Source organism: Sorex araneus, chromosome 1 (genome assembly GCF_027595985.1).
Source record: "Sorex araneus isolate mSorAra2 chromosome 1, mSorAra2.pri, whole genome shotgun sequence".
NCBI classification, from domain to species: domain Eukaryota; kingdom Metazoa; phylum Chordata; class Mammalia; order Eulipotyphla; family Soricidae; genus Sorex; species Sorex araneus.
In genome coordinates this window covers 339,854,659-339,870,059 of record NC_073302.1, presented here as the reverse complement: position 1 = coordinate 339,870,059, position 15,401 = coordinate 339,854,659, and positions in this window count along the sequence as shown.

The following is a 15,401-nucleotide window of genomic DNA, read 5'->3' as shown; positions in this document are numbered from 1 at the left end:
TTTAATTTAGAGACAACTGCTGGATTAGAGATGTTACCAACTGGATTCCATGGGACGTCAAAAGACCGCATGGCTGCCCACCTACGAGATGGTCAGACTGCTTCCTCAAAACCCTGAATGAACAGTTTGAGGCTCTTCCTGTTCCTGGAGGGAGCAGATATCATTGAGCTACACTAGCATGGGACAGGGACGAATGGAGACGTTACTGGCGCCCGCTTGATCAAATCGAAGATCAATGGGATGGCAAGTGACAAGTGACAACCAGGTGACTGATTAATGCCCCCCAAGATCTCTATCTGTTAATCCCCAGAAACAATGAATGTTATTTTACTTAGCAAAAAAAAAAAAGAAGAAGAAGAGGGACAGATACAGAGACAGAGACAGAGACAGAGATGATGCTATTAAATTAAGTAAGAAGATTACAAAGGACTATCCAGGTTGGGCCTATATGCAATTATAAAAGTCCTTATGAAAAAAGAGGCAGGAAGGTCTTCAGAGGAATTAGGAGTTGGGTTGACAGAAGCAAGAGGTCAGGGTGATGCAAGGGAGAGGCTGTGAATGGGAGAATGCAAGGGTCTTCAGAGTCTAGCAGACAAGCAGAGAACAGACACTCCCATAAAAGCTCTGCAGAAGGCAGCCTGCCAACATCTTAACTGTTGGTCAATGGAATGTATTTCAGATTTTTCATCCCCAGAACAGTCAGAACATAAGTATGTGCTGTTTAAAGGCACTAGATTTATAGACATTTGTTACAAGCTCACAAAAATCTCTTATACCAGTCGTAAGAAACTAATATGTGAAATCTTTTCATAGCCAATGTATTGTATCTCCTGGTTATTTTTTCTCTCTTTTCCTTCCTTTCTTTCAGTCTCTCAAAAGTTAATTTTTTCTTTTGATTTTCTGGCACTTTTTTAAAAAAGGGTTTTTTTCTCATTCACTTGCTTCTTTGTCCATGATATGTTTACTAGTTTTTATCTATTCTTTCCCTTGGTTGTCTGTATTTTCATTTCTTTGACTTCTTGAACTCAAGTACTAAATCATATCCTTTTTTGTTTTTTCCTTATTAATAAAGTCATTTAAGAATGTGAGTCATCCTTTGATAAGGAGATTTTTGCCATGCTCCATGCTTTTGATATTCAAACTTTTGATAATATTAAATAATATATAGCTCCAATTTGCTTTTCTTTTCTGACCCCATTAGTTTTCTTTTTCAAAATTGATTGAAAGTTTGTAATAGAAGCTGGAGAGATAGTACAGGGCTAAGGTATTTGCTTTGCACACAGCAGACATGGGTTTAATTCCTGACACCATATGTGGTCCCCCAAGCATAGCCAGGAATTAGCCCTGAGCACAGATTCAGGAGTTAGCCCTGAGAACTTACAGGTATGGCCCCAAACAAAAACATAAATAAATTTAAAAAGTAAAACATTAATTTGTAATAGTATCACTTTATCACTGTCATCCCGTTGTTCATCGATTTACTCCACCAGGTGCCAGTAACATCTCCATTCGTCTAGCCCTGAGATTTTAGCAGCCTCTCCTTACTCATTTTCCCCAATGAATGATTAGAGGCTTTTTTCAGGATCAGGGGGATGAGACCTGTTATTGTTACTGTATTTGGCATATTGAATATGCCACGGGGAGCCTGCTAGGCTCTTCCGTGTGGGCAGGATACTCTGGGTAGATTCCAGGCTCTCCAAGAGGGATATATATATATGTATATATATGTATGTATATATATATTTCCCTTGAATATGTTCACTCCTGCGTGAGGCTCAGCCCGAGTGGGCCTGGAGCATGGCAGTGGTGGGATAGTGGAGGTCAGCTGCCGGGGCTGGATCCCTTGGGGTGAGGAGGGCTCTCACCTGCCCCCCCTCTGGGGCCCCCTGGTGCAGAGTCCAGAGGCATGGTTATGGAGACCTCATTTTATACTCCTTTCTGGGAGAAGCAGGCGTGAGTTCTGGAGGGTGGCCGATGAGGATAGTAGTAGTTGTAGATAGTAATAGTAGTTGTTCATTAATATCCTTTTTACAGTTTTTGCTATGTGTTATTCTATCAGTGGGCTCAACATGTTAATGCACTGTGGCATTGTTAGAGAATGTGAGCTATAGTGTTCTGCTTTAATGATGTTATCATTATGAAAATTTACATTTAAGGAAGTTTTTATTTTAGGAAGGAGGGGTTCATACTCAACTGTGCTCAGGGCTTACTCCTGGGTCTATGCTCAGGGTCATTCCTGGTGGGCCTAGAGGGATCATATATTGTATAGAGGATTGAACTGATTTCAGCCATGTGCAAGGCAAGTGGCTTAATCCACCGCACAATGTTTCTGGCCCTGAAAGTTTAGGTTTTTTCAAACATTTCCCTGAGCCTTGGGAGGAATGCACATCTTGGCTTTATGGAGAATGCAGTTGCACATTAAATCTAGAAATCACATTTCACAGTTATGTTATCTCTATCCTCTATGTCCTTGTTTATTTATTTTTATGGCAAGTTCTTTCTTTATCCCATAGGCGTGAAGATTTTCAGTGAGAGAGACAGGATGAAGTTTACATATTTAAGTAAGATCACTTTGAGGGTAGGAAGACAGAAAGTGAGATAAAACCGTCACAGGCAGAGCAAGAGGGATGCCCAAGGAAGCCTTGTAGTGACGCTGGAAAATAACATCAGAAGCCTTTGAAAATCCCTCGTTAAAGGCCCAACCCTTTAACACGGTAGATGAGAAAAGCCCTGCCAGGAGATAGAAATGACATATTCAATGTCACATCAGCATCTGGCAACAGACAAAAGACGCAAAGCCAAGCTGGAGTGCCCTGGCCCCTGCACTATATCATGCCAAGGTTGTAGAGATCCCAGGAACAGCTACATAATTGTGCATGCTTCCACTTGTCCATTCTGCAGGGTCTAAGCTTCCTCAAGCTTCTTTGAAAAGAAGGAAAATTTTCAAACATACCTTCATTCCAAAAATTCCTCTGAGACCCCAATTCCAATCTGGTGCCACCATTTATTCCATTCTCCCTGTGTGCCTATTCAAATCTTGCTGAGCGCCCCATCCCAGTCTCACACTGCCCCTGAATCACATCTCATCCTGTCCCTCATGCTACTCTCCCTGTATCCAGTGCCCAGTCTGGCAGCCTTAGTCAAGTGGGGGTAGCAACTACACCCAGCTGAGATAGCACAATCAACGTATGTAAAGTCCTCCTTCAAGGGAAAAATCTTCTAAGACAAATATCTCCTCCCACTAGGATATCAGCTCAAGGGCAAAATTTCATCTAAGGACATACTTCTTTTTTCCTTAGTCCATAAACAATCATCTTAGATTTACTTCTTAGTAATCTTTCTAGTCATTTTGTGTGGGCACAGTGAGAGATATATTAAGTTTATAGAGTGTTTCTCCTGGAGACATTTCACTATAGATCCCAAACTACATCCTTCATCCAAATTAGTCCTTCCCAATCCCTGCAAGGTCCTTTTCCAGTCACTTCTCTTAGGGTCATGACATAATTCGTGCATGACTATGCTCATAACTTATAAATTTTATGGCATGTAGCCTTTTAGATACCAGGGTAGCTTACAGCTTGCCCTGGGTCAATTTAGTACCTTCATCAGGACCCTGCTTTTGAGGTGCTAGAAACTAAGGGCAACTGAGGCTTAAATTGAGTAAATATTTCAGATGCCAAGGAGTAAATATTATTTGGAGTCAATTAACTCCAAAAGTTACAAAAGCACAGCATTCACTGTCTTCCTGTGTCCATACAAAAAAAGGAAGTAAAGTATGTGAAGAACATAAGGGAAAGAGAAAAGCAATATCTCACTTACAAATACAAAATCCAGAGTCCTTAGACAGATCTGACTTTACAAGTCACAGGGTCTGATTTGGGGATATAGGGGTAACAGATAGGGGAAGCAGGGCACAGAAGAAAAGTTAATAATAAACCCAGAGGAATAGGAGTGACTCAGGAGCACTGTGATGGCTGTAACCCAATAAACATAAGCTCTCTGCATCAATGGAGAAAGGACAAACAATGCTATCCCACAGGCTCTGTTCCCTAACCCCAGCCCTGCCCAAGAGAGGCGACATGAAGAGGCATGCATACATACTTGCCTGTAATGATAATGTTAGTATCCTCTATTGTACATGTGTCTGCCTCACTCCTACTTCCAGATATGCATTTGGGATAATGATAAGGGTTATCAGTTTTAAACCTTTGGGGCATTAATATATGTTGCTTTTATAAATAGAATAAAACCACTTTTTTCTTCCTCTAGGTATATACTGCTTTTGCCCAGCTTAACTCTCTTTATGTCTGTTTTGTTGTTCTGACTAGTTTTCCATATGGGGATACTTCTGGATTTTTGTGAGTTTAGACATAAGTTTAGAACCATGCTTACTCATTGTCTAGTTTGTGCTGCTGTCCCCTCTATCCTTCATTTTCTGAGCTACAATTTCTTCATTCAAGAAAGGGGAGAAATTTATAAAAGAGAGTTATTAGCAATAAAACAATGGCAAAGGGCTAGAGAGAGTACTATGGGTCAGAAACTTGCCTTAATTGGGACCAACCTGTGTTCAATCCCTGACATGACATATGGTCCCCCCAAGTACGAGCAGAAGTAACCCCTGAGCACAGATCTGTGAGTAAACCCTGAGCATATCTGGGTGTGGCACACACACTCACACACATATGCACACACACGCACACACAGAGAGAAAATGTTGATAAGAACTCAGCTCATTCTAACTTCTAGAAGTAGTATAATAACTGTAATTAGACTGAGTAATGGTAATATTTGGTGTTTTTCTAGAGGGACAGAATGCCTTTGAGACACTTTCTCAGATTCAGACTGATTATGCCCTTCCAGTTCGAGGCAAATTAATGAAGTAGGAAGAGTTTGGAAGCAGCTAGACTTGGGTGGAATCTCACCTCTGTCCTAGGTATAGCTATGATATCTTGGACCAGTTACTTAGAGTTTGGAGCCTCTCTTTTGTTTATAACAGAAAGGAAGGAAGCTGTTTCCTCCAGGGTCAACCATGATGGGATGTAACAGAGGAATCCCAGTCCTCCACACATAATCCACCACCCAACTTCTTCTCTCAAAATTGCTTGAGCTTTTTGCTCTTACACAACAAATTGGTGAAGGAAATTAAGAGTTCCTCTTTAGTATTGGATAGACCAAGACAAAAAAAAAATAAACCCTGCAACAGAGAGAGAGGGGAGAGAGAGATGCCCAGTTCCCAGAACTTAAAGAATGATGGAAATATTGCCCAGATAAAGCAAGTACCAACAAGGTTCAGAGTGATGATGGAGAAAGTGAATTGTGCTAGGAAAACAGAAAGGTGTGATTTTCTCATTCCTCTGTGATGGGGCTGGTGTAGTTTAGCAATATTTGTGTATGGAGAGAAAGTTAAGAGGAGGAACAGATAAGTAACATCCTGGGCAAATAATAGAAAGCAGCATAGAGATTCCACAAAAAGCTAAAAATGGAACCTCTGCATGATTCAGTTATTTTACTCTGGGCATTTTTCCAACGAACACAAAAACATAAGTTCAAAGAGATACATGATCTCTGTGCTCATTGTGACATTATTAGCTAACAATAGTCAAGATTTGGAAACTTCTAAGTGCCTGTCCAGAAATGATTGGATAGAGAAGATGTGGTATATATACACAATGAAATACTACTACTTACTCAATTACAAAATAGATGAAACCCTGCCATTTGCAACAACATGGAGAAAGGATATTAATAATTATGACTTATTAGTGAAATAAGTCAGATGGAGAAAAGCAAACACCATACGATTATACTCAGGTGTGGTATTGAGAGAAACAAACAAATTAAATTAAAAATAAATAAACGTTCAGACTAAAAGCCAAATTCATGTGCACCAGAAGTGAAAAAGGAAGAGGTGTGGGTTAATGAAGTAGAAGAGGGTCAGTTGTGTGGTGAAGGTTGGAATCAGAATTTTAGTGATGGACTAAATGTGCTACCTACCAATGCCAATTGTTAATGATGCACAGCTGAAATCTATAGAAAATTATAAACCAATGTTACACCACTAAAATATATTTTTATTTTAATCTTAGACAATAAAAAATGGAAAAATCAAAAACACAGTGCACAAAATCCAACCAAACTCTTATGAAACTAGAGAGTCGTACCAGTAGGAGGTGACTGAGCAGTATGAGAGTCCAGCCAAAGGCTTGTGAAAATGAGAGATTTAGTCCCTAAAACTACTGAGCTGACATGGCCATGGTGACGTGCAGAGTATGCGCTTGCCTGGAGTATTCTGCTAATAATATATGGTGGAACCCAATGGTGAGGAGCTCAGGGGTGCAGTTGAGCACCTGGTGCTAAGGAATTACAAGTAAGGCCGACGACAACGATTTTCAATGGCAATGCATGTGCCAGTATCTGAAACACGTTAAAGAATATGTTGGTTCCCTGCACACATCGAAGATAGAACATGGTTCAGGTCAAGATTCACTCCCAGGAACCCACACACCTCTGTGACAAGCCTGAAGGTCCTGGGCTGCTCCCATGTGCTTTGAAGACACCGATATATCCTATTGTTACTTTGGTGTCTCCAAATTGTGTTTCCCTTTACCTCTCAATGCCTGGTCACCTTGAAAACAAGTAGCCCAAGTGACCTAATGGCAAGCTAATTATAAAGACTTTAGAATCTCCTATAAATCAACTTGAAGTGGACATTTAGCATGGCTGACCAGAGACACCTCTAGGTAGGCTAAACATTAACCAGTTCTACTTTCATCAGAAGGCAGGAAGTGATACATTTGGGCCTTTTATGCAGTGGACAAGAGAATGAGGACAAGCGTGAAGACATCTCTCGCCGAGGCAGACAGGGCCACTGTTCCTGGATGCAGAGAAGAATAGGCTGGCTTCTGGAATATGGCAGCAGGGAAGTAGGGAAGCAGGGAACTCCATCTCTCCTCTCTGAAGATGCCTGCGAAGGAGATTGGCCTCGCTAATAGAACAGTAACATCAGAAAACATACCACAGGTGAGTACTTCAAAAGAATTGAAAGAGGTGACATTTTCCATTATGACCCAGTGTGTGGGCCCTAATATTCCCCTTTTCTTAACCACAGGTTCTCCACCACCCCCCACAGCCTCCTGACTTCACTGCTAATAGGAGCCTCAGGAGAGGTTTTGTCTTGCTGACACATCTTATTTCCATTCTTGTTGGCATGGAGAAGGCTACTTTGTTTGTGTCTGACTCCAGCTGGGCCACCATGGGGCCCTGTCTGATGAGCTGGAATGACTGGAAAATTGCTCCCAGCTTGGTCAGCCCCTGTGTAGAAAGACTTCTTCTGCATAGTTAACTGCCAACTTGCCCACACACACCTCCTCCCAAAGCTTTTGGTCCCTCCATAACTCAGAGATGCTCCAGCCAATGGTGCTTTGCACCAACCACCATCCCTAAAATAAAAGCCTGTGCCTAGGGAAGCGAAAAGTCACCACTGTGGATCATGTTCTCCCCCACAGAATCTTATTCTAGACCAACGTTCTTTGTCAGGAACTGATAATATGCTGAAAAGCACATACAAGTTGGAATTTTAAAAAAAATCTGTGCTTATTCCATTAAATATTTACACAGCTCTGCAGCACTTAGTCTTCTAAGGCATGGCCAGTGGCCAAAGAAGAACAACACTAGTGGTGGAGTCCAGATCTACAGGGCTGAGACGCAACAGTAAGCCACAAACCCTGAGCACATCATGCCAACTCTCTGCCACACGGTTTACCCACTTATCAAATGGGACTAACAACTGTTGCTGCCTGGTGTTGTATCCTTTTGTAAAGTGCTATCCAGATATCTTTTCTCAACATAGATATGGCACTGCTTAGACCCAAGGAGCAGAGAAGCAGTTGGCCTGATTCTTTCTGACCTAGTTTGCAGCAACTTCAGATTAGAACCTCCCCAAGATGATGCAGGGTGATCTTTCCCCCATCGTCCTTGTATCCTAAGTCTAGTTGTTATGACTGCCCCACACTAAGTACGGGTTGACTTCACAACGGTCCACTACTCGCACTCACCCCGAGAGCACAGATCGTGCTCACCCTGCTGGACTCCTGGCGCCTGGGCCATGAAGCCCTTCAGAGGAGTGAACTGTGGGCGCAGAAACAGATGACCAAGGAGCGTTTGCTGTTTGTATTCACCATACTGCACCCTAAAGGAGCCCAAGGCATGCTTCAGTCCACATGTAACATTGTCTCCCAGCTTGCCATTGTCCTCCAAGCTTGCCCATTGTTTTACAAATACTGAATTAAAAAAAAATTTTTAAATGCCCCTGGAAGCAGCCTCCATTCTAAGCCCTTCACAGCAGAGCCACTATCTGTGGGAACATGCCTGAGGAGCAGCATCGGTTGAGCAGATGGTCTCTCCTCAACTGACATGCTGGATGGCTTTAGTCACACCATGCCCATGGTTATGACACCCAGGGCCCAAGGAATCTCAGTTTGTGGTTGGTGTCTGGTTCTGGCTATGCCGGATGGTGTGAACAGAAGTCTGGCCCAGGGCTACCATCTAGAAAGTTCCCAGATGCTGGTCCTAATTATCACCTCTTGAGCCTAGACTTGGTAACCCAGAGGAAGCAGTTTAGAATCCAAACCCTCCCATCTTCTTGCTGTAATCAAGTGACTTTTCCTCCCTGAGCCTCATTCAGGGTCTTCATTTAGAAAGTGGAGCTGATAATATTCATCATGATGTTTACAGTGAATATTAAAGAGATAATTCATGTGAAATACAGAGTCTAATACATAGCAGAGCTTCAATAAATGACAGTAACCACATTAATTGAGGGTTTCCTGAGGTACTAAGGGCCCTATGCTACAAGCTTTGTATGTATTCACTCATGAACCCTCCCAACAACTCTGAATGGGTAATTTAAATGAGGGTAAATATAATATGCTGCACAGATGTATAAATAAAATAGAAATTAAAGCATAGAGCTGCTACAATACCTGCCCCGGGCACTGAGACTAATAATTCATACCCCACCCTTTGACTCTCGATCCCTTTTCTGACATTCAAGCTTAAATCGCAGCTGTTGTTACAGGCCTATTACACTAGTTTCCTAAATGGATTTAATCCCACCTCCCACCTCTGGAGTATTCAGGGAGCATAAATGCACCCAGATCTTTCCTGGACAAACTGCAGAATATCTAAGTACCGTTAAGTAGCCTGTGGTGTATTTGGCCTAGGATGCCCTCAGTGAAGGCTCATCTTAGCCCTTCTGAGAGAATTTCTCAGAGTTAGGGACCAGAGTCAAAAAGTCCAGATACAGGGAACCCACAAATGATGTCAGTCCTGGAGGGGAGGATGAAGAAGGAAGCATGCGGCATTCGGGGCTACAGCAGGCACTCCAGGGCGGGCAGAAGCAAGCAGTACTCTCTAAGACCTGGCTTTCAATTGACATCCTCCTTTAGCTGAAGAAATGGATCATTGCACCAGACAAGGACTGTTGTCTCTTTGGGTGATAGATTGAGGAATGCAAGAAATCCTCAGCTTGACAGAAGGGAGAGGCCAAGAGAAGCAGAAAGGGCCTAGCCAGTCTTAATTCTCCCTCTTGGCCTCCTCCTAAAATATTCTGCTCTCCATTAATCTTCTTGTGCCAATGCCAAGTCCCTCACTAGATTAGATCTTTTGAGAGGCAGAAGCCATGTCTTATTTACTCTGGGCATTGATGAAGGTCATATATAGACCATTTGATTAGAGCAGGAAATTCAAGATAAGTAGAAGCCCATTGAGATCAGGAGCAAAGGGATGAAGGGGGGATTCTTTCCAGAAGGATGTCACCTACATTGTATCAGGTGCGGTCAGACCCAGAGCCTCCCTTCCTGCTCCATCTTACGTCTCGGGCTCCCAGCACTGCAGCACGCAGAGCACAGTCTAATGTCTCTCTCTGTGTCCTCAGCAATGTCCCAGAGGAAATGTCACTCAGAACCCCAGTGAGGGCTCAGGCCTGACTTTGGAGGGACAGGGAGGCCTGAAACCCCTCATTCTGCTCGAGGAGGCAGCAGCCCGACTCGCCAGCTGAGTGCAGCTGTGGTGGTTGCTTAAGAGCCTTCCCGCGTGCAATAACCTCTCATTATATTTTAATGTTGTTGTAACTTTATGGCTTAATCAGTATTTGCAATTTGTTAGTAGCCTGGGCGGCCATAAAATTGTTTTCCAGGTACTGAAACATCCCATCAAGGTTTGTAAAGCAGTGGTTCTTAGTTTATCACGTCCATAAAATGCCCTGGCAATTTGACAGATATAATAACTTTTTTTATCAAGTGTCTAATTTGAGAGGAAATTAAGCCATACGTTACAAGCTGCTTGCGCTGGGCTTGGGAGCTCTTCAGCCTCCACATCTCTCCAGGGATGTCCTTCTCCTCACTGCTTCTGTCCTCTTAGGCCAAGAACGGACTCCTGGCTCACTCTTGCACACAGCCTGCTGCCTCCTCCACAGCAGGGGGCAGGTGTTTATGCGTTATGGCTTCATCGAAGGGCTCCAGCAAGGGTAGGGAAATTAGTCACTTCACTCCTACCCAAAGAAAGTAAAAACCCTGCCAGTCTCCCATTGGAGAGCCCCCCGAGCTAAAGATCCCCAGATCCTATCCTATCTGGGGTCTGGCTATAAGAGGAACAAAGTTGGTCCTTTGGTCTTGACTCACCAATTTCATCTCCATTCTCTGGTTTCTGTCTTGGCATCTCCATCCTTTTTGCATTTTTCATCTAATCATAAGGAGAGAGCAATCATATCAGAAAGACACACAGAACCAACACAATATACTATCCCAGGGACATGAATACAATCTCCTTTGTTTGTTTCAAATATTGGTTTCTCTTGAGATGATGGTGAAGCCAAAGAATGATTTTTGGTCAATGATGATGTCCCATGCCCACATTATACTAAATAGCCAATAAATGCCCAACACCAGCAAAGGCTCAGAACATGAGGCAGGTGATCTCCCCTCCAGCACATAACCCAGAGTACCATTGTGTTCCAACAATCAGCTGCACCAATGTGATCCTACCATGACACTGAGTCATATGAGAAGATGAATCTGGGCCAGGTGATGCCATTCATCACTTTACATTTTCATGGATCCTACTGGCCTTGCGAGTAGCTGCCACATGGCCAGAGTATCTTAAACTATGTGGGATTTCAGAGACCAAAATACAATCCCCACCCACAAGAATCACCATCTAAAACAAGTGACTAGGAAAGCAAAGCATAGATCTGTTATACAGCAGTGGGGCTCCAGAACCCCAGAAGGGGACAATATCTCAATCTGGGCTGCAGGAGATTTGCTCCAGAGATGATTTTACAGAGACATAGAAATGTCTACAAGCCAGCCTAGTGTACAAGGATGGAGAATGGGAATGATGCAGAAGTTTGTACAAGTTATAGAGATGAAAACTCAACAGTTAAGAGCGTTCCCACCACGTGGAAGAACACAGCAGTGAAGCGGAGCTTGCGTGTGAGCATGAGTGAGTGCCAGGGGATACCTGGAGGACAGGCAAAGGCAGGACTGAGGAGCGTCATGGACCAGGCTATGAAGTCTGAGGCTGAGCTTTAAATTGCAGGATGGTAGTCACACTGGACGCAGATCACAGGAGAATATTAGATCAGCATGCATCAAAGCCATGGCGACCTAAACAGAGTGGAAAGATCTGTCTGCAGTCCGGCTGTAAATAAGATTTGTCATGCTGGAGGCCATCTCACATTCAAGACTTATCGGAGCGACTCTGTCATTCCTCTGCGTGGAAATTCCCCACTGCTTCACATAAGCTTGGGGGAGATGAGGCACCCATCCCCTCTCCAGAGGCATCAGGAGGAGGAGGCTTGTTTAGAAGAATTAGAGCACAGCCCATCTGACGCTCCCTTCGAGGAACTTTGCTTTTTGAGAGGGTGGCTAAACAACAGACTTTTCACAGATTGTGGCAGACTGTATTTTCCCAAAATGGCCAAGGCAAGATTTCTGATCACACATGGTCTCCCAGCGCCTTGCCACGCCCGCTCTGGCGGAGTCTAGAACAGAAGCTAGGAAGAGACCCCACAAGGCTTCGGAAACTATGTCACTGACATGGGATGGCTTCCACCTGGCTCCTCCTCTCCCTGAAGCCAGCCACGATGCAGCCCAGTGGAGAAGCCAGCTGCAAGGCTCTGCCCCGGAGTCTTGCTGAGACCTCAGCTCCAGTCAGCCTCAGATACCTGAGGAGCCCCATTCTTCCAACCACCCCAGCCTATGTCTGTTCTCCATCCCAAAACTCTTGTCTAATTACAGACCCAGGAACTACAGTCATTTAAATCATTAAGTTCACTGGACTGTAAGCTCCTAAGTCACTGACATTGTAACTTCTGGAGTTCCAACTGTTTTAACTCCAACAATCTCTTAACTCCTAGAAATGTTCTGGTTGTGACTAGCTTCCTGCCTGGGTTGTGTCAGCAAATATCCTTCTGGGAGTCCTTTTAGTTCTTGACAGGAAATGATTGGGTTACTTTTGTGGTGAGCCCTCGTCCCTTCTGACACTGAAGACGAAAGATGAATGAGCCTGAGTAGAGATGTGATGGAGGGCTGGGTAAGACGGGAAACACGCAGAGGGCACAGATGCCAATAGGACTTGAGGAAAATCTGGGAAATGAGAAGAGAGGCTAAGACTCAGGTTTCTAATGGGACCAAAAGGCAGAGGTCTTTGAATTCAGTGAGGAATATGATCCAAAAGAAAGTGGCTTTCTTTTTTTCTTATTTTTTTCCTTTTAGGTTTATGGGCCATACCAGGCAATGCTCAGGATTTACTCTTGGCTGTGTACTCAAGAATCATCCCTTTTGGGGAGCTCGAGGGACCATAGGGAATGCAGGGATCAAACCCGAGTGTGCCTTGGGCAGGGCAAGCGCTCTACCCACTGTACTATATCACTCAAGCCCCAAGAAAGTGACTTTCAAGGGACTGAAGCATGCAAACCAAACACAAGTTTAGTTGTCAACATGGTGATTTTGAGACACCTAGGAAATGTAAGTGGAGATGTCAATAAGACATTAGAGCTCAGCCATAAATTTCTGGCCTCACCACATAACTCTGGAGAGACATTGTTATAGACTAGGACAGAGTCTCCTAAAGAGGCAGGGATCTGAAGAAATTAAGCCCTGGCACCGTTCCGACTGAACCTTTAACTATAACAATTGTTCTCTATTAGCCATGCCTACGAGTGATTGTGTGTCTGTGTGTGTGTACGAGAGCTTTCACATGAGTATGAAAATGGAACAAATGGAAGCAGAAAGGAAGAAACAGCTTTCATTTCTTCCACATGACCCACCAGGTCTTCTGGACCAGCACAAAAGGTTGATAACTGACTTAATAGAAGCACAAGAATAAGTGTGCATTTATGTAAAGCCTTTCTCAAAGGAGCTCTCAGCTCTCTGCAGATAATGGACTTATTTATCCTCGGAGCACCTCTGTGAGGCAGTTACAGGACAGGGGTGACCAGACTCTGGCGATCAATCATGGTAAGAGCAGCATGAAGCAAAACTAGCCTATAAGTCTGAGGCCCTGGAGGAGCTGGGATGGGCCAAGGTCACCCGCAGAGGGGGGACTGCAGAGTCTTTGTGCCTCGATAGCATGACTCATCTGCTCTCTCAATGTCCAGGGCTTGCTGAGTCCTGTCACCCGCGCGTCAAGTCTGTGGTTGTGAGAAGTTAAAGGGCAAAGTGCTGGACTGACTGGTTTTAAGACAGGCCAGCATGTCCTTTCTCAGCCAAGCAATTTGCTTGCATGCCAAGAAGTGCAAAATGCCTGCTTAAGATCTCGGAGACAGAATGCACATACGGAGCCCAAAAGGCCTGGCTACTCAGCTCTAAAAGAAAATTCCCAAGCAACACAAAGCATTGCAAATCAACTGAAAGGAAAGCACCCCGTCTCCCATCCGGAGAGGGACCCATGCCCTAGGAAATCAACCCACGGCGGCATCCATCATAAAAAAGCCCTCTCTTGGTCAAAAGGGTTTGGCTCCAGAGGCTCCAAGTGAAAACAGAAGTTGAATAAGAGCTATATACTGTATTTGTTTAAATTTCATGCCAGTGAATGTCTGTGACGCAGGAGACAGGTTTATGGAGAGAGAAATAAAATGTTGACAAATGGCCCTGTAATCAACTGGAACATGCAATAAATCATTAGAATGCCAATAACACTTCCAGGACAAGCTTAGAAAGGTCATTACTGTGTCACAATATATCTTCCAGCACCAAACAAAGCAAACAGAACATGTTGGGAATAGGATTATGGGGGAAGCATCTGTCAGTCCTAATTAAGAATTAACTACAGATCGTATCTTGGGAGATGTATAATTTATTTTCCCTCCTCTTCCTCCCTACACACTCGCAAAAAGAAAAATAAATCAATAAAAAGTTTAACCCATTCTACTTCAGAGATGGAGTTGAGTAGTGAGCAAAAAGCATAGATAAGAAAGTACTGCTGTCAGGGAAGTGGGGAGGAGGCCCAGGAAGGAGAGGGAGCACCAGCATGCAAACGAGCCAGGAGGGAATGGGAGCTTGAGGTCCATCCAGACCCCTCAAGTTCCCTTCTTTCTTCCCTCGCAGCACCAGGGTAAGACACTCAGTTTTTTACTACTAGGAATGTTGGTGTTATTTAATACTTGGGCAATGAGGTCTCATGAACTAAAAAGGGGCAGCAGGAAGGTTGGAAGTTAAATAAAGCAAAAAAAAAAAAGTGCCAAGTCCTTTCCACTTGAATGTACCAATTATGATTGAGTTTGGCTTCAAGTACAAAAACTTGACTCACGGTGGCTTAAACAAAGAAGTGTTTATTTTTCTCACATAACAGGAGTTCAGAGGCAAGAGGTGCTGGGTTGGGTTTCTGAATGTCTGCCTTGTAATCTTCAGGGTGCTGGCATTGCCTTCTTGGACTTCATACTCCCAGGATGGCTAGCACAGCTCCACACATCACCACCACATTCCAGGAAGAACTGAGAGGAAGAAATGAATTTAGTCTTCATTATCCCAATTTTCAGCAAGCTAGAATTTTCTAGAACCACGCCCCCAGTAAGTATTTCTCTTAATCACTCAAACTATCTCACGTAGCCCCCCAAAACCTGGGAGATGGAGCAGACATTGGCGCACCACACAGAGGATAGGTTCACTTTACAAGGGTAGAAACAAATAATTTATGGCCTTAGCAGAGTTCGTCATGTGATAGGATAGGTTCAGGGTCTGAGAAAGCCTGTGTGCAGGAGGGGCAAGCTACAAGTGTTTGGCTCATGCTGTTTGTAGGGATGTTCTGGCACGCCAGAAGACGGCTGCTTCTTGAAGCTCCACTTCCTCGCTCGGCTTTAATCCTATGGCCACTGCTGAGTGGGCATGGCTACCTGGGCCAAA